Source organism: Malaclemys terrapin, chromosome 1 (genome assembly GCF_027887155.1).
Source record: "Malaclemys terrapin pileata isolate rMalTer1 chromosome 1, rMalTer1.hap1, whole genome shotgun sequence".
Lineage (NCBI taxonomy): Eukaryota > Metazoa > Chordata > Testudines > Emydidae > Malaclemys > Malaclemys terrapin.
In genome coordinates, this window is record NC_071505.1 from 152,264,062 (window position 1) to 152,287,643 (window position 23,582).

The following is a 23,582-nucleotide window of genomic DNA, read 5'->3' on the forward strand; positions in this document are numbered from 1 at the left end:
TTTTTAAAAATGGTACACGAATACCTTACCATGAAAAAAAGACATTGCTGTTGCTGTGATCTCCCAGTTTTGCAGGAAGACAAGTCTGCTGTATGCTAAAGCTTGAACCTCTAGCTCAGCTTCACAACTCATTGTAAAAGGATTTATAAGTCTGTTGACAAGTTATGGCTTTTGAAATATAAAAATCCAAAGCATCTGGGGGGATAGCAAGACCTTCTCTCTGGATGCCATCAACTTTCTTAACTGGGATTCCTTGGGTTTCAGAACCAGGACAGGATGCAACTCAACCCAGAATTTTACTGAGACTGTCTCTCCCTCACAGTGAATATTTACCTGCATCAAGAGCATCTCAGAAAAAAAAGTGTTTATAGAGAAATGTGAGCGAAGCACTTGCTAGAGATCAAGGGTTATCTGCCTTTTTTCTGGCTTCAGAGAAACAGTCAGTTTTCAAATCAAAAGTGGGTGGTAGAAGGTGCTGTCTCTTCAACCCATAATGGCTCAGTCATTTCAGAGACAAAAAAGATTCTAATCCAGATATTTGGCCAAATATGTCTCTGGTGTGATTCCATAAATCAGAGGAATCACAGCATGGATGATTTTGTCCCACTGAGTTCAGTCCTTAGTGAGGCAGAAGCATAGAATATCAGGGTTGGAAGGGACATCAGGATGTTATCTAGTCCAACCCCCTGCTCAAATCTGGTTTTTGCCCCAGATCCCTAAATAGCCCCCTTAAGGACTGAACTTATAACCCTGGATTTAGTAGAGCAATACTCAAACCACTGAGCTATTCCTCCCCACAAATGTTCCTGTGGACCTCAGAGTTACCTGTCAGTTTGTACTTAATTCAGACTTTTTTTAAGTACAAGGAGAGTGAAAAATAATATATTTTCTCATAATAAAGAAACAAATATTTTGGGGTCATTTTTTAACAGCTTTACACCCAAAATGTCTGGGGATAAGTAGTTGGAATTTGGCATGGAAATAGTTCTGACTCAAGTGCTTTTTTAATATTCTGGGGAAGTTTGGTTTTGATTTGGCTGAGTTCTGACCCTTTTGAAATTACATCCTCCTCAGGCACCGGATATTTTTTACTGTTTTTTTTTTCCAGTCAAGCTTCCTTGTTTACATTAAGGAAGGTTGCATTACACATGATGAGCCTGTGGCTACCTCAAGTGCCTTGTGAAAAGTGCACTGAGAGCGTTTATGGCTCAGTCAAGGGTCTCCATTCCTCTCAGTCTGGTGAGATGCGAAAAGGTTAGGGGAAATCTGCTGTGTGCTTTGTTACGTGCAAAGAATGAAGTTCCTTTGTATCTTAAGATCTCTGCAACTAGGAAATATACTTTGTCCCTTTCCCAGCCAGACAGTATGAAAGGTTCGGAGAAGAGGGTTTGTGGTTGAAAGTTTAAAAAAAAAAAAAAAAAAAAAAAGCTACTGTTAAAATTGCTTGTATAATCTTAACTCTGCCCACTTGGGCTATGAAATATAACATGGTCTCTAACTAAATAATTACACAGCATTTCTCAAATATCTGCAATATATCCTATCATTATTTTCTGCAATCTTAGATATATGTGTAGCAAATGGTATTACTCTGTGAGTATCAAACAGAATTTAATTTGTATGAGAAGTATACAGTAAACTATTCTTATACAATATACTAAATATTAAACATAGAGCATACAGTAAACTATTCTTATACAATATACTAAATATTAAACATAGAGCATAAAGTGACAATAACATTTTGCTAGCATATGTAGGCCACCTAAAATAGCAGCTAAGTTAGCTCTGTAATGAACTGGCTCATCCCCTGAATTGCACCTAAGGAAGGCTGTGGTTGGATTGAAAATGTATAGTGCTGACAAAATTGACAAAATTATTAAAATTCAGAGAGAGAAGAAACCTCATCATATAACAAGTGTGAGACAATAAAATCATGCTGGATCATTATAACAATTAAATAAATAGAAAAGAATAAAAATATTACGTGTGTGTCTAAATGTGATAAAAATGTTTTTGAAGAAGTAGCATGTGATCGTATTGAAGATGTATCATAAAGTTTATCCACAAGGAGAGACAGAGTTAAGGTTCGGGGGCAAGTTTTGGCATTACTTGCCTTTTGCATGATTTACTGTGTAACTTTGGTTTGTATGCATATGTGTTTTGTTGGACTAAGGCAAGGAGGAGGTGTCATGCCATCTCTTCCATTGAAAGGGTAACTGGGAAAGGCCTCCTGCCAGTCAGAAGCACATTTGTTGAGTTATAATGATTTATCTCTTTACTATGACCTGAGCCCATCTGTAAAGGCAACCAGATGTGTGATGGCATGATCTGCTAGAGAGGAGAAAAAATTGCTTTGAGATTTGAACACAGAAGAGCTCAAAGGGCACACTCTATCCTCAGCAATCAATGCGCTGTCACATTTTCAGCAATGATGTTGTTACCCACCTAATTTCCCATATGCTCTCACAACATATCAGTAGACTGTATTCCATCAGATCAGGCAATGAGAGACTGGAAGACCTACCAAGTAGTCCTTCTGTGCTAGGCAGAATAATGAAGCAGGAAGAACCTCATGGCAGACTGCTGGAGGTCAGTCCTAGGAGATTGCTTGATTAGATCCTGAGGGATATATGATATTGACTTTTTTGCTTAAGGCACCAACAAGAAGTTTCTTGCAGTAGGCTTAAGAACAAGAATGCCCAAGCTGTAGAAGATAAAGATGAATCAAGATAAAGTTAGATACAACTCATTCATTTGTAGTAGTAAGATCAATAAGCAGTGCCATATGAAAAAAAGAGCTATTTTCTTCTAACATTGAACAAGACACTTTACTAGAATAAAGAAGACAGGGTTGTCCCTAAAGCTACTCTGTCTTTCTCTGCTTCATTTGTAAAACTTCTGTCACCTTCACGGGCTCCCCCTCCTGCCGTGCTTCTTGCTGCAGATTTAAAGAAACAGTGTGTATAAACCTCACAGGAATCATGATTTCACTCAGAGTTACTAGGCAGGACCAAAGAGTTGATTCACCTGCAAACTCTGGTATACAAATTGATTTTTAGTCCCATGCTTTAATACTCCATAGAAGTACTACTTGGAGGGTGGCAGCATGGGGTTAACAAGAGGCCTGTATTCCTTCTAAAAAATGCTGTATAAAGAAACTGGTTTTTGTCCTTAAAGCACGTATTTCATGCTCTAAAAGTCTGAGGTTTGTAGTTGAAAAAGATTAAGTAAATAATTCAGGATGTGTTGTGTTTACCTGTTAATAATTAAGCAGGTTAGACTGTGTATTCCTTATAGACGTTGAGTTTTTATTTTATTTATTTTATTTGGTTAATGTGGGCTGATTTTTAAGTTAAAGACGCTTCTGCCAAGAGGGAGATAGAGAAGAGGGGATACAGAGAGCCACACAATAAACCAATGTGTGTGGGGAAACATGTTAGCTGGAGAGAATGGGGAGAGGTTAGTTCGAACAAGAACCCCTGCTCTCTCCTTTCACTAGAGCAGCTCCAACTGCACATGGTGCTCTGAGAGAAATTTTCTTATGGTTCATAAAGATTTCAAGGAATAAGCACCAGCTTTGACTCAGGATATTCAATAATAGTGACTAAGGATAAAGGAAGCTTTCTTTGTTATGAGGTAAAATTTTAATTAGGTTTTTATTAACAGGGAGACTCTTTTTTGAGTGGAGGGAGGTTTAGCTCAAGCAAAGAAAATGACTGAGAAGATTTAATCTTGTCCAATATTGGAGATAGGATACAAGCTTGTGGTAACAGAAGTATTCTGTGTCCTTTCTTGTTGTCTGAATTACATCTTGGTGAAAGGTGCTAGGTTGCCATCTCTGAAGTCTAAAATCCTCCTTGTCAATACAACAGGCCAGTGGCAAGATATGCTTCCCTTACCAACATACTTGATACTGCCCCTTGAGGAGACAGGTTCTTTAGTGGAAGATAACTCCTTCCACATGGCCCATTCAATGCTTGGCATCTTTGCTATCATTAGAAATGATCAGGCCAAATAGTGCTGATTTGTTATTAGAAGGTGAATACTTGATTACTGAGAAATAGACTGAGATCAGCATTCAAATAATTTTATGCACAGCATCTTATTACCTTGAATCATTGTTGACATAGGCTAGATTTGAAACTGTAACTTAGAGAGGAAAACTCCTACAGCCTGCTACTTAAACCTGTGAGCCATATGGTACCCTTCTTCTTAAGCCTGACAAAAGAAAGAAGTTTGTTTTATATGTTGTTTGTTTCCCCCTGCTGGGCAGCCATCCACCCCACCATTAATCCCTGATGTGCCAAAAGCAAATCAATCAGTTGAATCTTTCAAACTGTTCATTTGGTCCTGGCAGAAGAAGACATCACTTGGTAGTTTTCACTCACCTTTCCCAAAGCTGAGAGAAAGCACTCTGTTGTGAGAAAAGCCATTTGGAGTAATTGGCCTTAAAAGACAAAGCTGCTGAATTGTGAGAGTGATCTTTGAACTGTAAATTAAAAATCAAAGATTTTTTAAAAATGTTTATGTGAGAATTAACAGTCTGATTTTCTTGACAGTTGAGGTCTTCATATGTTATCATAGTATGATATGATTTATTTGCCTATCTGCATTGGTACTTTCCTCTAAAGCAATGTATATTGCAACTGGTGCCTCTTTCCAGGGCTTCCTTCCTACCTAGCTAATGTAACATAAACACATTTCAGAATTCATATTCCAGACTCCGTTTTTCCTTTTAAATTTAATTAAAGATTCAGTATGTAAAGGTAATGGCTGGGTAGTTGGATGGACACTGCAAGTATTCTCTGATTCTCTTCTGCCATCATGGGGCCGGTGTTTTAACAAGTTTGGGTTTCTTTGGTCGTTTGGCCACACAGTTGACATAAGGCTTTCCCCAAGAAGAATATGGATAAATAGGCTTTTTCAGTTGGAATTTAGACTGGCACAGGGAACTGAATGGCCTGTTTTCTAAGAATTTTTTTGTACGCTGAGAACAGACTTGTAACACTGAGAATTGTTCCTTTAAACTTCCTATGTAAGCATACCAAACTTCCTCTTTTGCAGCTGAGCCAATTCAGATTCAAAAGTTAGTTGTCTTGTACTCAGCAGGTCAAGTCTACGTTTGGCAGTCTACTTGTTGAAATCTTCCAGACACTACCATTGAACATGGTAGATTCGCACTAGCGAATTGATAGTCTATTTTAATTTTTATTCAGTCAGAAAAGCTTAACTTCTGAAATGAGTTAGATGGATCTCAGTCTATTTCTCAGTGGACAAGTGTCCGTACCAAAAAAATCATTACCATGGTTGGTAGTAATTGGCCTATAGTTTGTAGCCCCATAAAAGCGGCTGTATCAGCCATTGAGACTTAACTAGTCCACAGTCTAACCACTGGAAGTGGCCTCCCCAGTGAAAGGTTGAGGCACAGTGGTGAGCTTATGTTAGGAAATATGTACTATATCTGTTCTCAGGCTACAGGATTTCAACTCCAAAGCTGCATGAGTACTAAATTCACAAAAACATCTTTTTGAAAAGAAAGGTCCTACCTCTGATGCATACTCCATTTTGGCGAAGTCTTGCTTTTACCTAATATTCATGTTGGGTTGACTGAAGTGTGAGAAGAGCCAAGTGACTTGCTTGTGGTCACACAGTAAATCATTGGCTGAAATCCTTTTGGTTCCTGTGTTCTTGCCATGATCAATAGTGATTCCCCCCAAAACACTGAATAAAATGGTTTGCATGTGTGATGATTGTGTTTGCTAGATGAAGAATTGTGCTGAAGTGATACAAATATGAGTGGAAATTGTATACTCTACTGAATACAGAATCTTAAAGGGAGAGAAGAATCCCCAATTATCATGCTCTAGAGTTCTCCCCCATTTCAGTCATGCTGAAATCTCAGTAAACTCTAGAGCAAACATAAATAACACAGATGTTCTTGAACTGAAAGGTTAAGCTTATCTTAGTCTCTCTTGGTCAGATTGCAATTCATTGAATAAACTTTTTATCAGTACTGTAAGTAAAGGTCACAAGCATTTACCATTTATGGTTTATGTCAATTATGCCACGCAACTTATTTTGGTATTAGTATGAAAAGGAAGCAATAAAATATAACAAACATATAGTCTGTTACTGCTTGTGAGTGAAAAATTCAGTTTAACACAGTATGTTACTGTTATCTATATGGACTATATCAATATGTAATTTGCTTAGATTAATTGATCTCTGTTTTGTTATAGAACATTGACTGTTTAGGCATGTGCTTGGGTCCCTGTGTGCCTCCTGTGTTTGGGTATATCTCGATCCAATATGTTAATCTTTTAGAAATCAGTGAGTTCAGTTCATTGAGTTTGTTCTTGTAAATACATTCATTTCCAGCAAATTACAAAGGCTATGTGTTTGCCTGCTTGGCGCCTATATGCGGATCATTAATGCCTTGCAATCTGGAGGTAGTAAGTTAGGGTTACCATATTTCCACAATCAAAAAAGAGGACACTGTTGGGGGAGGGAGCCCCGCTCTAGCCCTGCCCCACCCCCATCCACTCCCTCCCACTTCCCACCCCCTGACTGCCCTCCTCAGAACCCCCAGCCCCCCCCCCCGCTCCTTGTCCCCTGACTGCCCCCTCCTGGGACCCCTGCTCCTAACTGCCCTCCAGAACCCCACCCCCTACCTAAGCCTCCCTGTTCCTTGTCCCCTAACTGCCCCCTCCTGAGACTCCCCCACCCTAATTGCCTCCCTAGGACCCTACCCCCTACCTGTACCCTGACTGCCCAAAACCTTATCCACACCCCCAGATAGCCCCCCCAAACTCCCGACCCATCCAACCCTGCTCCCTGTCTCTTGACTGCCCCCTCCAGAACCTCCCTGCCCCTTCTCCGACCCCCTGGCCCCCTTACCGTGCCGCTCAGAACAGAGTGCTGCGGAGTGATGCACTAGGCAGCAGGGGAGGGGAAGCCGGGGGAGGAGCTCCAGACTGCCGGAAGCCCGATGCGAACGGCCGGCCGGCGATCTGCGAATGCAGGGAGAGGAGGGGAGTGATTTCAAGCTGCAGGGGAGGGGAGGGGGAAGCGGAGGAGGGGCTCTGGCTGCCAGAGCCCCGTGCGAGTGGCAGGATCCGTCCGGCTGCCCTGTCAGCCACGCGCACTCTGCATGGGGGGAAAGTCCGGACGTTTACAAATTCCCCCCGGATGCTATTTTTAACTCAAAAAATCCGGACATGTCCGGCAGAATCTGGACGAATGGTAACCCTAAGTAAGTCAAACATGAGACAGCATTGCAAAATCTACTGAAAATTAACTTTTGATTGCTATATGGGACTTGATTTTGAAAGGAGACTGGACCTGATCCCCTAAATATCACTCACCTTTTTGCATCCCCATTTACCATTTTGTGGGTGCTATTAGATACTGAGGTATCTAAATGGCAAGATTTGTACCAGCAATTAACTGTGGGCACAGGAATATGAGAAAAATTAATTATGGGTAAAAAAAAAAAATCGCAGAAGTTAGGGCTGGCACTGAAAATCTAGCCAATGGCTTGTGACTTTGAACTCCTTGCAATTTCAGTAGGACTTTGTGTCTCAGTATCTTAAATACTCAGTGTTCATCACAAACATAAAGTTTTGTTAATGTAAACTTAGGTTGTCAATTAAAATAGCAATTACAAAAACTATATAGCAAGGATGTTTACCATTAATAAAATATAAGCATTGATCAGTTAAGATGTAGTGTAAGTAAAGACTGTAATACTCCATCTGTTTATGAGAAAATTCATACAGCACAGTCTAATACCAGCCTTAACTCTGTCTACAAACCTAACACATCACTTTTGTAGTTATAAGAAGTTTCAGCTGCAGATGGAACAGGGAAGAAAAGTTGAGATCCAGATCTAGATCCAAACCTTTGCAAAGTTTGAGCAGTTAGGATCCAGCCAGCGTTAAGGTTGTAGTTGGAATGTCCAATATGACTTTTCACACATTTTGTGTGTGCAGTTGCATGGTTACTGTTGTTTATAAGCTGGCCATGAATATAACTGTTTTATACTAGTTGGGAACCAGTTGTGCGTTCCCATGCCTTCCTACCATGATGAAAAACTCTAGTGCTGTAATCAGGTTGTTAGTAAGGTGGATGTGTTGGACTTGCCAACCCTTCCCCCTGATTTTTCCCTCCAAAAAGGATATGAGAATCTTCAGTGAATCATAATGGGGTTACTGAGCTTTGTGCTAATCCTATAGCTCTATCATACTGAAGGTTCTTTCCATGGGCTGTGTGAATTTTTGCTGACATAACATTTTGGGAGGATTATTACTAACAAAAATTTAAGACAAATAAAATTCTCAGAACTTGAATGTAGTAACTTCTAAATGGCAGGGCTGTAATACTAGGCTAAGCAGCCGCATTGGACTCCTCTGAAGAGTCTCAGGTGTTTGGGCAATGGAAAATTGTTACCTTGCTTGGAGTGATGAGTTCTGAGCACATCTGAAAATTGGGCCACTTTTATTTAGATGCCTCAATATTGATTTAGGAACTTGGGGGGAAATTTTCAAGGGCAGTTAGGGACCTAACTCCCATTGCAAGTCATTGTGAGTTGTGTGTGTAATTCTCATTTGTGCCTTTGAAAATCTACCCCTAGTTTTTGACACCCAGTTTTGAAAATTTTGGCCATTATGATAAGTAGTACTAACAACTTTGATGCTATCTAGATATCTTAAAGTTTCAAGGTTAAAACAAAGTCTTTTATAAATTATATATGTATAATTATAAAACATTAGACTCCAGTTCTTCAATTTTGAAAATGTGTGATGTTTTTAACTCCTGAACTATTAAAAGTATTTACTTGTAACTTTTCCCAAAAATGCTTCTGAAAGGCAAGAGTAAGTGGTATAATTTTGGTTATGACAAGCATTTGTTTTGTCCCTAATGATGATAAAACCCCACTTAAAAAAAAAAAGTGAAGGGATTTGTAGCCTTGGAGTCTCTGTGAATGCCTAGATAATATGGTATTCATGTGCAACTTTTTCCCTATAAAGTACATGTGTGGTGTGATGTTTTCATTACTAGTACTTCTTATTTACATGTTCTTCACCTGCATACTGAATGTGAATGTGTAGGACTTTGTTTTGTCTTATTCCAACAGATGGATATATGTTGATATATACACAGTGAGCCACCTACTTCTCCAACTGAACACTGAGTCATGTGCACGTTATGAAAACTCAAGGTGTTGTCTGAGTAAATCCCTAAATATAAGCATTTCTTTTCTTTACAGCAGCATAAAAGAGAAGTGTTAGGAGCTGCTCTTAACCCTTTGGAGTCGGAAGAGAAAAGGTAACATTAAGCAACATTTTCTGGATATTTAAAGGTATACATTGTATATACTTGAAAATGCTATTTACTTAGCAGACTCAGGCTGATGTTTTTAGAGAGCTCAAAAATGAGAACTTTGAAGAACAGGAGGGATGCTGGGGCAGGAGAAAGAGAATAAAAAAATTACAACAACTTTTTGGAAACTTCTGCAAATTTTGGCAGAAATTATGCAAGAACAGATTATAAATTGGAAACCACCATAAACATTAATGTATATAATTTACACAATACAAGTTCACAAATATTAGGAATTCAATGGGATTTTCAGAAGTATTAAAGATTGATCATGGTGCAATAATAATATAAATGTATATATTTAAGTTTTATTAATTCAGTGAGACAAATGCTGCATCTCCTTTTTCAGTCAAGAATCCTTCAGTAAGAGTTTTGCCTAACTGAGGAGTGAATAAGGTCTAAACTACTAATTAAAATATTCAGTCATTTTACTACTGTGTATAACAAAGCACTGGCAATATTAAAAATTGATAATCTTCCTACTTATTAAAATGTGAACTTCGTAAACACAATATAGTTTTGCAGTGTTCCTGTCCTTTTTAACAAATATTTGAGTGAACAAATTTACAAGCAGGTCTGTCTGTGAAAACAGCATATTTTAAGAAAATATTAGAGAATATTCACAGAAAGCAACTTTTGAATTATCATTCATAAGTATTTGCTCTTGAAACAAGATGCTGAGAGCTACTCATCCTGTCCGAAAACAGAAACATATGATTTATTGCCCAGTAAAAACATCTTGTCTTTTGAATGTAAGTATTCGTAACGATCTGCTCACCAATGAGATACAGACTAAAAATTATTCAAATAATTTTCAATAACAAATTTAAGAGAATAATGCATAGATAATTCAGGAACATATTAAAAAGTATAATTGGTTAACTATACTGCTAGCTGTAACACTCTGGTTACCTTTCCCAGACCTGAAGAAATGCTCTGTGAAGCTTGAAAGCTTGTCACTTCCACCAACAGAAGTTGGTCCAATAAAATATATTACCTCACCTACCTTCTCTCTCTTAAATTATCAGTCATTTGCCCTGCTGTAATTAGCATTTGCAGCATACATTTCCACTGTTTTAGAAGTAAGGGCCAGACTTGTGGCCTGGTATTGCATTGTGGCATAGGATCATAAATAGGGGGAAGACCCACTTCCTCCCCTCCCTCCTCCCCACCCCCCGCGACTAGGGTTGCCAAGCATCCAATTTTTGACCAGAATGCCCAGTCAAAAAGGGGCCCTGGCAGCTCTGGTCAGCACCACTCCCAGGAGCGACCGGCATGTCCCTGCAGCCCCTAGGTGCAGGTGAGATCAGGGAAGCTCCACACCCTGCTCTCACCCTGAGTGCCGCCTCTGTAGCCAATGGGAGCTGCGAGGGCGGTGCCTGTGGGGGCAGGCAGCGTGCACTGTGCAGAGCTGCCTGGCCACTCCTCCATCTAGGGTCCGGACATGGCAACTGTTTCCAGGAGCAATGCAGAGCCAAGACAGGCAGGGAGCCTGCCTTAGCCCCGTTGCACCACTGACTGGGAGCCGCCTGACGTAAGCAAGCCCCGGCTGGAGCCCACATCCCAACCCCCCTGCCCCGGGTCAGAACCCCCTCCCACCCCAAATTTCCTCCCGGAGCCCACACCCCACACCCCATCCTGCACCCCAATTCCCTGCCCCAGCCTTGAGCCCTCTCCTGCACCCAAACTCTCTCCTGGAGCCTGCACCCCACATCCCCTCCTGCACTCCAACCCTCTGCCCCAGCCCTGAGCCTGCTCCCGGAGCCCACACCCCCTCCTGTGTCCCAACCCCCTACCCCAGCCCAGAGCCCCCTCCTGCACCCTGAACCACTCATTTCTGGCCCCACCCTGGAGCCTGCACCCCCATCTGGAGCCCTCACCTCCTCCCGCATCATCCCACCCACCCTGCCCCAGTCCAGTGAAGAAAGTGAGTGAGGGTGGGGGCGAGCAAGCGACGGAGGGAGGGGGGCAGGAGTGAGTGGGGGGTGGGGCATCAGAGAAGGGGTGGAGCAGAGGCAGGGCCTCAGGGCAGGGGGCAGGACAAGGGTGTTGGGTTTTGTGCAATTAGAAAGTTGGCAACCCTAACCCTGATTCTTGTACATCTTGGCTGTAGATGGGTATAGAGAGGGAGAGCCAGGTCTGTGTGGTTGGTGTGTTTTGTCAAGAAAGGATCAGGAAGGGAATGGGAAATGGGGGGACCCTACATTTCTTCTCCTACCTTTGGTGGCTGGTCCATGGAAGAAGCTGATAATCTGTTAAATTGCTCTAGTGAGTTACTTTCCCCAGGAACAAGGCAGGGAATTTACACTTTGAAAGACAATTCTTTTCCTGAGCTCCCCGTGGGGTGGTTGCATCTGCTCCTCACCACTTATGCAAGACTGTGCCTAAAGACTCATTCTAGTCCTATGTATTTAATTGTTGCTAACAAAATTTGTTGCAAAGTCTTACACGTGTGCTTCTCTTTAGGCAGAGTGAGTTGTCCTATTGAACTCAATAAGACTAATCACAGTGCTTAAAGTTAAGCAAGCGTTTGAGTGTTTGCAGGATTGGAGACATAGTTTTTAATTTCTTTTTTTTGCTGAAAGTGTAGGAAAATATTTATTAAAATGTGTTAAGTTTATGGGATCTTCCCCAATCATCTGGCAGTTTGAGAGAAGCAAAATTTGCATTTCTATTTATCCACAAAAATCCACAGTTTTGGTAGGTCCTTAACTGTAAGGCATGAAGAAGAATGGACTGTTATCATTTTTCTCCTTACAAGCACGGTTAAATCTTCCAGCTAGAAAAGGATGGGTCATATAATTAATTACGGAGAAGTAAGGTGCAGATTACATTGCAGGTGGAAGAGAGACAGGAGATCCAACAGATGTGTGTGTGTGGGGGTATGGAGTGTGTGCATAAGTGTGGTATGGAGTGCATGAACTCTCGCTTATAATTTCTTCACATATACCTCAGACATTTTATTTAGTAATACGATATGCAGATTGTTCAGGAGCCAGCAGCAGTTCTTCCACCTGAATGTCAAAACTGACAGGATTCTTAAATCAAACCTCAGCAACAACTTGTATTTTAAAGCAAGCAGCCCAAAGATCTGGGCACCAACTGTGGCCAACATAGTGCAGAATTGTTTTCCCACCCCTTTAATTCTCCCCGCTTTTATCTCTCTAATTACAAGGAGCACGGTTGCAGTGCAGATGAGCTATAAATCTATATGGAAGTATGATCAAAGAGCAGGAATACTTGTTGAAAACTGGGAGATTTCTGGGATTTGAAGCTGCCCAGGGAAGATGTTTTCTTGTTTTCCAGACACATCTAATAAATTTTCCCCTTGATTTTTAAGACTCCAGTATGCTGTAGGGGTGGGTGGTATGAACTCCTAATTCACTCGTTTCCCTATTTTTATTTTTTGGGGATATATGGAACGTGGTTTAATTTGCTACACAACTGATTACAGAACCCTTAATGAATACTACCTATGACTGGGTGACAAGTTTTTACTTGAGATCCAGAACAGAACATTTTCAAAGTTTAGGGATGTTTGGAGCCAGGGCTTTTGTTTTGGCTTTATATACAGAGGTGTGTGGGGGGCGGGGGGAGGGGAGGGCTGTGAAGTACAAATTAGAATCCAAACTTTTGGGGTGTTCTGCTCTGGTGTCCTGTGTCAAATTTAAACATGTGATAACATTTCAAGGTAAGAAAATACTCCACAAGTCTCCAAGCTCAATACCTCTTCCCTTCTGCTCCCTCCCTCTGCAAATGTCTGCAGATAACAATGTCCAACCCCCCACACTCTTATGTCTCCTAAGGTATGACCTTATGGCATGTGCATCCATTAACCAATTGGCTAGATGGGCCAAAGACAACAGTTAGCGAGGGGAAGCACAACATTGTGTGTGTGCATGTGTGAGAGAGACAGAAAGAGAGATTTGACTGTTCAGATGATTTTTATAAAAGGCTTCTATTTCCATTCTGATTATCAGCCTCAGTTGTGTATTTCATTGTGGCTCTCTGAATTCTCCCCTGTAACTTGGTCACTGTGTTCAATACATCCATATGTATAATAGACATGGAATCTCACGTAATCATTTCCCTGCCATTGCATAAACAACAAGGAGTCTGGTGGCACCTTAAAGACTAACAGATTTATTTGGGCATAAGCTTTTGTGGGTAAAAACCTCACTTCTTCGGATGCATAGAGTGAAAGTTACAGATGCAGGCATTATATACTGACACATGGAGAGCAGGGAGTTACTTCGCAAGTGGAGAACCAGTGTTGACAGGGCCAATTCAATCAGGGCGGATGTAGTCCACTCCCAATAATGGATGAGGAGGTGTCAATTCCAGGAGAGGAAAAGCTGCTTCTGTAATGAGCCAGCCACTCCCAGTCCCTATTCAAGCCCAGATTAATGGTGTTAAATTTGCAAATGAATTTTAGTTCTGCTGTTTCTCTTTGAAGTCTGTTTCTGAAGTTTTTTTGTTCAATGATAGTGACTTTTAAATCTGTAATAGAATGACCAGGGAGATTGAAGTGTTCACTTACTGGCTTATGTATGTTACCATTCCTGATGTCCGATTTGTGTCCATTTATTCTTTTGCGGAGGGACTGTCCGGTTTGGCCAATGTACATGGCAGAGGGGCATTGCTGGCACATGATGGCATATATAACATTAGTGGATGTGCAGGTGAATGAGCCCTTGATGGTGTGGCTGATGTGGTTGGGTCCTCTGATGGTGTCGCCAGAGTAGATATGGGGACAGAATAGGCAACGAGGTTTGCTACAGGGATTGGTTCCTGGGTTGGTGTTTCTGTGGTGTGATGTGTAGTTGCTGGTGAGTATTTGCTTCAGGTTGGGGGGTTGTCTGTAAGCGAGGACTGGCCTGCCTCCCAAGGTCTGTGAGAGTGAAGGATCATTTTCCAGGATAGGTTGTAGATCATGGATAATGCGCTGGAGAGGTTTTAGCTGGGGGCTTTATGTGATGGCCAGTGGTGTTCTGTTATTGTCCTTGTTGGGCCTGTCCTGTAGTAGGTGATTTCTGGGTACCCATCTTGCTCTGTCAATCTGTTTCCTCACTTCCCCAGGTGGGTATTGTAGTTTTACGAATGCTTGATAAAGATCTTGTAGGTGTTTGTCTCTGTCTGAGGGGTTGGAGCAAATTCGGTTGTATCTTAGGGCTTGACTGTAGACAATGGATCGTGTGATGTGTCTTGGATGGAAGCTGGAGGCATGTAGGTACGTATAGCGGTCAGTAGGTTTCCGGTATAGGGTGGTGTTTATGTGACCATCACTTATGTGACCATCACTTATTTGCACTGTATCTGACCATCACTTCTGTGACCATCACTTATTTGCACTGTATCTACAGTGCAAATAAGTGATGGTCACATAAATACCACCCTATACCGGAAACCTACTGAGCAACATTTTAGGCTTCTCTGAAGGCAAGAGAAAGGAATTATTTATTGCTCTGTTTGTGATCAGAATGAGATGACCTGACCATGTAGGACAAATCCCATCATATAGTGCTCTTCAAGAGATACCATGGGCATAGCAGCTTCCAGATTCTCCAACAATGCTCCTTTTGAAAAAATGGCTTCTAAAATACTAATTTTTTCCTTGAGCAAATTTGAGACAGAGCATATACAACAGAACATTTTATTATAATAACTAGTTCTAGAAACTACTTCTGTCTTGTGGATTCTTCACTCCTCCCCATCCTAACACTGCCTCTTTAAAATCATTAAAGTAAATGAATAATCCACACTCGGAGCAAAGCCTTTCAGAGGGAGAGAGTTTGTTGAAGGAAGAATTTGCTTTTTGGTAAATAGTTTCTTTCAAGGTCTTGTTAAATAAACAGCCAAAGCTTCTGTTGGAAAATAAAAAATAAAGCTGTAACTTAGAAGTTTGTCCATGTAACTCTGCATAGCTTCAGAAAGTTAAATCACTGATAAAGCTAGAATAGGGTAGATTGACTCCACCTTCCTAACACTGGAGATGAGACATTAGTGCTGGGTGTTTGTGCTCTGAGATAACCCTGGGACAAGTACAGCTGTTTTTGTGGTGAGATTCCCCTTAATGTACTGCTTTATAATTCTTAAAAAGTTCTTGGTGGAGAGGTTGCACTAAGGGTTATGAATTCCCTGATTTGGCTTTCTTTGATTGTCTTCCTTTTGTTCCATAGTTGGCTGTGAGGTGCAGGTAAAAAAACAAAGTGAAGAAGAGTGGCTGTGATATGTTTGGTTTTGGCTGATCAGGGTTAGAGGCATCCACAGACTATCCCCTCAGTTAAATAGACACACTTTGACCATCTGTTCAAGCCCTGGCACCATAGCCACGCCTATTGACATTGATACTTGCCAGCTACCGTTAAAGTCATTCACTTGCAGCAGTGTAGGGGGTAATTCTAGATAGGGAGTATCAATAACGTTGCTATGTATAGTTGGTAAATAGTGATATCGGTATTTGTCACATCCTGTAAACATCAGGTATGCCAATCTAAAGGGAAAGTTGTCATCCCTGCAGATTTGTTCCTCATATGCGAGATGGAGAAATCGGCTTCTTACTTTTGCTGGCACTGGAGTTTGCTGTTTTTCCTACCTTGGTTGGTTCGAAGCATCCAGCCAAGATTGGCAGGACTGCCTGTCGGGGAGAGGCCACCAGCTTTGCTGCGGTGGCTGCTGCTGTTCTACCTGCCATGAATAATAGCCCAGTGCGCTAGTTAATCATTACATTGTAACTTTTTCCTGTTCCCTCATAACTAATCACTGCCTAGGGAACATGGGCAACCGCAGTTGGGCCACCGACACAAAGTTCAACATTGTGTGTGTGTATTTCTGTTTACACATATGCATATATGCAGCCTTCTTCAGTATATGTTCCGGTAAAGCTAATAGAGCTGTGCCAGTCTCTGTCAACCTGTCTGTCTTTTGGGGAAAAAAAGGTTTACCCCCCTCCTTGCTACTTCTGCAACCACATGCAAAAATGTTTGGTCTCTTTATGCAAAACTCTGCTGTGATGTTGCTCCTCATCCAACTTTAGTGGAAGAATGGAATCACAGGATGCTAAGGTTTTGGCTGACTTAGAGAACATCTTAGGATTAGTTGCCCCTGAGCTGTGTTGGTTTTTGAGGATTGTGAGCTGGCACTTGTGCAGTGAACAGGACAACACTTCTGTCTTAATCTACCAGAACTCAAACCACTGGGATTAGGGAAAACTGTGGACTATGACTCGGATATCAATGGAAACTTGGGGTCTATTGGGAATTAGATAGTTAACCACAGTGAACCTTGCTCACATGCACGTGATTGAACTAATTGCCAGATTATAAGTCAGGATGGAGTTTTCCTTCACAGAACTTTGTTTTTTCATCTTCCTCTGGTCCACAGACTGTCTCTTAGTGTCAGATGGGTGTGGCCTACATGACCCTTTGCATTTGTGCAGGGTGAACAGACTTTGGTGCACTTGATTCCTTTCAGTCATCTCTTTCTGTGATTCCATGTACTGCAACAGCAAGGATGAGAAATCATTCAGTAACAAGCAGTCTTTTTGTTACTAAGATGCCTGTGCCCAGGTGTAAGAATAGTTGCCCTTTAGCTGATGTGGTGTCTGCATGGAGCAAACTAGCTTCAATCAGCTCAGGCAAGTGGCTTTTTTGCTATTCACTGAGCAAGTGTTATTGATGGAGCATCGATAGAACCACCAGGCATTCAGACACTGCAGTTGTGGCTACCAATATAAGAACTTGGTTTGACAGAGAGAGCTGCTGTAAAAGGCAGGTCAAACATCTCCTGCAGGAGGTCTGGGATTTTTGCTTTCAGCATTTTGCTGCATCCCACCAACTTCAACAGCCGTATCTTTTACTGGCTGGATGAGTTATGTTTTTTTTTCCTTTCTCTCTTTTTAAACAGACAGTTATTTACTTCTTGGAATTGATTCAAGGACCTATGTGGCAGTGTTATAATGTTATTCAGTGTACCCTCCAGGTGCCCAGTTAATTTGTAAGACTTTCAGTCAAGGCTGATTCAAGTTATGCAGTCACCACACTAGTGCTATCAACAACAGGGTTAAAAAGAAAGAAAGAAAGACAGAAAGAAAGAAAGAAGCAAATAAAATGGCAGATGGCAGAGTTGGAGACATCAAGAATCCAACATGTGTGTGGGCTGGACCACTGAAATGGCAGCAGCATGTTACAGGGTTAAGTGGAAGATGTTTTCTCAGAGCTGCATTTGGGCTTTCATCCTTAGAACGGGTAAAGTCTATATTATCTTTTCCCTTCCAAGTGCTTGGAGTCTTATCGTGCATAATTCTCATTAGTGTTAATGGATCTTCAATGCATATGTCCCTTTGTATGAAGAGGAGAAGAGATCCTTTAAAGGTGGAAGAGAAGATGCTGGGAAGTGGTCAGAAACTCCTGGAGGAAGACAGGCAGCTGAAAACTAGTTTAATTTTTGCTGGCAAGAGACCAACAACAGTAACCTTGGTAGTCAGTCCAGAGGATGGGTTTAAAAAAAAATAAAAATCCTGAAGTAATGACCCCAGGCCACCAAAAAGGAGAGAACTTGGGTCCTTGAGCATGAAAAGTACTTTTCTTTTCTCTGCATTAAAGTATCTTTGCAGAGCTAGATATGGGCACATCAAAATGATCTCATAATGGTGCTTGCTATGTTCTTTGAGAGTTGGAACTGCTCAGCTTCTTTAGGCTTTATGTCCCAAGGACTCAAAGCCCCACTCTGACAGCCTTCCCTTATAAGTGCCTCTCACCAACAGTATAAAGAGAGAGAAATTCCTGCAGTCTAATTACTCTGTGATAAAAGATGACACCTCAGCCCCAAACTCTTTGCTAATATGCAAACATATAATAGGCATCTTGGGGGTGAATTTTACCTTGTTTGTGCATCTAGCTTCGAGTTCCAATATATGACATAAGCCTCCTTGGAATTCCACAGACCAGAAAATGGTAAATTTTCCAGATGAGCTCCTCAATCAAGACTAGACGCATCTAGTCCTTATCATGATGGTGATCAAAGGAGGTCTTTGAATCTTGTACTGAAGAGTCTAATTAAGCAGATGATTATTATTATTATGTTATTGCATTATTGTAATTGCTAGAAGACCTAGTTATGAACCAAGATCTCATTGTGCTAGTCGCTGTACAAACACAGAATAAAAAGATGGTCCCTGCCCTGAAGAGTTCACAATTTAAATATAAGACAATAGACCATGGATGGATACAGACAAGAGACAGACTGAGGGTGTACCATAAGGAAACAACTGGACAGTATTGGTTAGCATGATAGGTAGTGGTCTCAGCACACCAGCAGGTAGAGTCTCCTGGATATATGTTGGGAGGATTAGTCTTGTTGGGACTCTTGAATCGACAAAAAATAGGATCGTCACCCATGTCCACTGTGGAAGTCTGGGAGATGCCCCTTGTTGGGCTGCTATGTGGTTCATCTGTAAGTATTCTTCTTCCCAGGGTGTATTGTTACAGCTGGCTAATCTCTGAGGATAGAAATAAGAACAAAAGAATGGCCATACTGGGTCAGACCAGAAGTCCATCTAGCCCAGTATCCTGTCTTCCAACAGTGGCCAATGCCAGGTGCCCCAGAGGGAGTGAACAGGTATTCTTCTTCGAGTGATTGTTCACGTCAATTACACATTAGGTGTGCGCGCGCCGCGTGCACGGATGTCAGAAACTTTTTCCCTTAGCGGCTCCTGTCGGGTCGGCAGGGCCCCTCCCCCCCCCTCCTGCCAGAGCGGCGCCCCGCTCTAGGGTGTATATATATATATATCCCTGCAGACCCGGCCCCTTCAGTTCCTTCTTACCGTCCGTGGCAGCGTTGGAACAACTCTGTCTCTCGTCTGAGAGTGTCCCTTAGCATAGTCATTAGTGTTATCTGAACAACAGTTATCAGTTCTTTAGTTGTTAGTGTTTAGCTTAGCTGTTAACAGTTCATTAAGTACTTGAAGTTCTTGCTGTGGTTGTTTGGTCAACCCCGGCACCGGTCCTGGGCGGCGGGGCATGCCGCACGCCCAAGGCTTCAAGGCTTGTGCCACGTGCCGTAAGCCTATGCCATTGAGCGACCCCCATGATTCGTGTCTCCGCTGCCTGGGGGAAACTCACCAGAAAGAGCGCTGCAAGATCTGTAAGGCCTTTAAGCCCAGAACTAAGAAAGAAAGAGACTTTCGCCTCAAGCAGCTGCTCATGGAGATGGCGTTACAGCCCTCCACTTTGACGGCACCGTCTGCCTCAGTGCGGAGCGCCCCGACATCAGTTCGGGGACCGGCGCCGGCAGGTCACCTGAAGCCCACAGCACTGACCCAACGGGGGCAGTTACGGCACCGGTCGTCTTTGTCGACAAAATCGAAGGGCCAACCCAAGGCCTGAGGACGCTCCCCGCATAAGAGGGCAGCGCCAGCGAAGACCTCGAGTGCGCCTAAGGCCGGCACGGCCACGGCACAGGCCCCGGTAGTGGCTCCGGCGCCGAAAGGCCCGTCGAGCCCCGGGATAGGCGCGTCGAGTGAGGAAGAAGGGCTGGAGGAGCTCTTGGAACAGCCCTCCACATTTGAGGCAGCAAAAGACCTCATTGCATTGTCCGTTGAGGGCCCTCCACAAACTAAGGACACTCCGCCGAGACTGCCACCCAGAGGCAAGCCGGCGATGGTGCGCCCATCACGGTCGCCATCCCGGCACCGTTCAAGGCACCGGTCCCGGTCGAGTTCCGCCTCGGTGGACTCCCGGTTGCCCTCCGCGCAGAAAGCGCCACAACCGTTGGGCCTCAGTAAGAGGTCGGCACCGACTCAGCAGCCATATGCGAGTTGGCACCGGGATGCGTCAGTGACACGTTCCCCGAGACCGACCACCCGTAGTCGTTCCCGGTCCCGTGGTCACCGGTACCGATCCAGGTCCAGGTCGGCGAGACGCTGCTCCAGGTCGTGGTCGCGGAGACGCTACTCCCCAAACCCGGACCGGCACCGTTCTACGGCTCCGCCGTGGCCTTCTAGATCACCGACCGTGGTGTCGGAGACTGACTCGGGCTGGTACGGCGGGTATGCCCACAGGGCACAGGCTAGTAGAGACTATGAAGCCTCTGGTCATCCCCAATGGGGCCAACCAAGCCAATGGCCATTCTGGACACCCTGGGCCTACCACCAACAAGGGCCCCCATCTAGGGCCTCGAGATCTGGGCCATCAGGGTACCAATCCCGCTCTCCGCGGTACCGTCCGCCCTCTCACAAGGAGGCAACAATCTCTAGACCGCAAGAGCGGGAGGGAGTGGACTCGGCACCGAGCACAGTACCGTCCCAGTCCCACACCATGGGACAGGCCCCAGAGGAACAACCAGTCGATGACGGGTTGCAGGAAGGTGAGGATGGGCAAAAGGCCCCGATCTCTTCCTCCTCGCCGGATGAGGCAGTGGCGGGCACGACAGTGTCTGGCCCTCCCCCGATTGATCAGCGAGCGCACCAGGACCTGCTTCGCCGGGTAGCCCTCAATCTGGGCTTGCAAGCGGAGAAGACTGTAGAGTAGGAGTACCCCATGGTCGACATCCTGAGCCCGGAGGGCCCCTCCAGAGTCGCTCTCCCGATTATACGGACAGTCCAGTCTAACTATAAGACGGTATGGCAAACGCCTGCCTCCAGTGCACCAACTGCAAGAGGCGTGGAGAGAAAATACTTTGCCCCATCTAGAGGGTTTGACTTCCTCTTTCTGCACCCATCTCCTTGTTCGCTGGTAGTCTCTGCAGTCAACGAACGAGAGCGTCATGGCCAGCAAGCCCCTGCGCCCAAGGGCAAGGAGGCGAAACGATTGGACTTATTCGGGAGGAAAGTCTACTAGTCTGGGGGCCTCCAACTGAGGATTGCTAATCAACAGGCGATTCTAAATAGGCACAATTTTAATTCTTGGGCATCAGTCTCCAAGTTCAAAGAATCCCTACCTCTGGACACATGTCCAGAGTTCACGGCCCTGGTGGACGAGGGGATGGCGGTGGCCAAAACTTCATTGCAGGCCTCCCTCGACTCAGCTGATGCAGCGGCTAGGACAATCGCATCAGGGGTAGTGATGAGGCGTTCGGCATGGTTACAGGCTTCTGGCCTCCCGCCAGAGGTGCAGACCACCCTGCAGGACCTCCCGTTTGAAGGGTCAGGCTTGTTCTCAGACCAAACGGATGCCAGGCTACATAGCCTCAAGGACTCGCGAGCAACCCTAAAGTCGTTAGGAATGCATACCCCAGTGACACAGCGCAAGCCCTTTAAGCCTCAGCCACCACAGAGGCAGTACCACCCTCGCCCTCGGCACGAACCGTACCGCCGTCGTGGCAGGGATAACAGGCGAAGACGTAACAATACGCCTAACCAAGGCCAAGGTCATGGCCAGGGCAAGCCGCAGCCAGGGAATAAACCAGGCTTTTGAAGTTACGCTCAAGGACAGCGTACCACATCCCATGCCGGATCCACCTTTAAGTTTCAAAGACCGCCTGTCCCATTTCTACCGGGCATGGTCGCGCATAACATCGGACCGCTGGGTCCTGCGCACGGTGAAGGCGGGCTATACCCTCCAGTTTTCCTCGCTCCCTCCCTCCCATTCCCCTTCCCCATCCCTCTTCAGGGACCCCTCTCACGAGCAACTTCTCATGCAGGAGGTGCAGACCCTCCTCACAGTGGGAGCAGTGGAAGAGGTCCCACCAGACCTAAGGGGAAAAGGATTCTACTCCAGGTACTTTCTGATTCCCAAGGCAAAAGGGGGCCTCCGTCCCATTTTGGACCTGCGTGAACTGAACAAGTTCCTGGTCAGAACGCGTTTCCGTATGGTCTCCCTTGGAACTATTATCCCATCCCTGGATCCGGGGGATTGGTACGCTGCCCTCGATATGGAAGATGCGTATTTTCACATCGCCATCAATCCGGCCCACCGGTGGTTCCTGCGCTTCACCGTCAACCAGCGCCATTTCCAATTTACAGTCCTGCCCTTTGGCCTAGCATCAGCACCGTGAGTGTTCACAAAATGCATGTCCGTGGTAGCAGCCTTCCTTCGGAAAAGAAGGATGTGCGTGTTCCCGTACTTAGACGACTGGCTCCTCGCGGGCAGGTCGGAGGCCGAGGTCCGCTCTCACGTGATGCTGGCCTTACGGATGTTTGGCAGGCTCGACCTACTGGTCAATGTGCCCAAGTCCACATTAACGCCCACACAGAGACTGGACTTCATAGGCGCAGTCCTGGACTCGGCGACCGTGCGGGCAAGTCTCCCAGAGTTGCGGTTCTTGGCAATTCAAGGGGCTGTAAGCTCTGTCCAGAAATTTCCCACGTCAACGGCAAGGTGCTGCATGCAGTTCCTGGGACACATGGCAGCCTGCACGCATGTGGTCAGACATGCCCGCCTAAGGCTCAGACCCTTGCAGTTGTGGTTTACCCAAACGTACCGCCCCAACAGAGACCCCTTGGATCTGGTTGTGACGATCCTGGCTCGGGTGTTGAGCTCGCTCCGCTGGTGGCTCGATCAACAGCAGGTCTGCGAAGGGATCCCCTTCGCTGCCCCACAACCCACCCTGACGTTAGTAACAGATGCATTGGACCTGGGTTGGGGGGCACACCTGGGGGAACTGTGGATCCAAGGATTGTGGTCCAGGGAAGACAGGTTGCTTCACATCAATCTGGAGGAGCTGAGGGCGGTTTGCCTCGCCTGCCAGACCTTCCACGCCACCATAGAAGGTCACAGCGTGGCAGTTCTGACGGACAACACTACCGCCATGTTCTATATAAACAAGCAGGGCGGGTCTCGGTCCTCTCCCCTCTGTCGCGAGGCACTCCAATTATGGGACTTCTGTATAGCCCATGCGGTCCATCTTATTGCAACGTATCTCCCAGGGATCCAAAACAGGTTAGCGGACCGCCTCAGCCGATCCTACCACATGCACGAATGGGCTTTGAGGCAGGACGTCCTGCATTCAATCTTCCGGAGGTGGGGCTTTCCCCGGGTGGATCTTTTCGTCACCAAGGACAACAGACAATGCCCTCAGTTTTGCTCGTTTCAGAATCTCAGCCCGGGATCGTTGGCAGATGCCTTCGCAATTCCGTGGGGAGGGAGCCTGAGGTATGCCTTCCCGCCATTCTCACTCATCCACAAGGTCCTCCTCAAGACCCGCAGGGACAAGGCGACAATTATTCTCATCGCCCCGGCGTGGCCACGGCAGCATTGGTT

The 23,582-nt window shown here is 44.7% G+C and overlaps 1 protein-coding gene across 8 annotated transcripts in view; it reads left to right on the top strand.

The window, feature by feature from the left end:
* The window catches only part of ZBTB20 (zinc finger and BTB domain containing 20), a 625,639-nt gene that overhangs the window by 76,134 nt on the left and 525,923 nt on the right, over positions 1-23,582 (top strand). For 7 of the 8 annotated variants that reach the window (XR_008446640.1, XR_008446641.1, XM_054043665.1 and 4 more), the window contains exon 2: positions 9,272-9,330. The gene's annotated coding sequence lies outside the window, so the exon portion shown is untranslated. The remainder of the gene's footprint in view (positions 1-9,271; positions 9,331-23,582) is intronic. The other variant, XM_054043683.1, reaches the window with a different exon arrangement.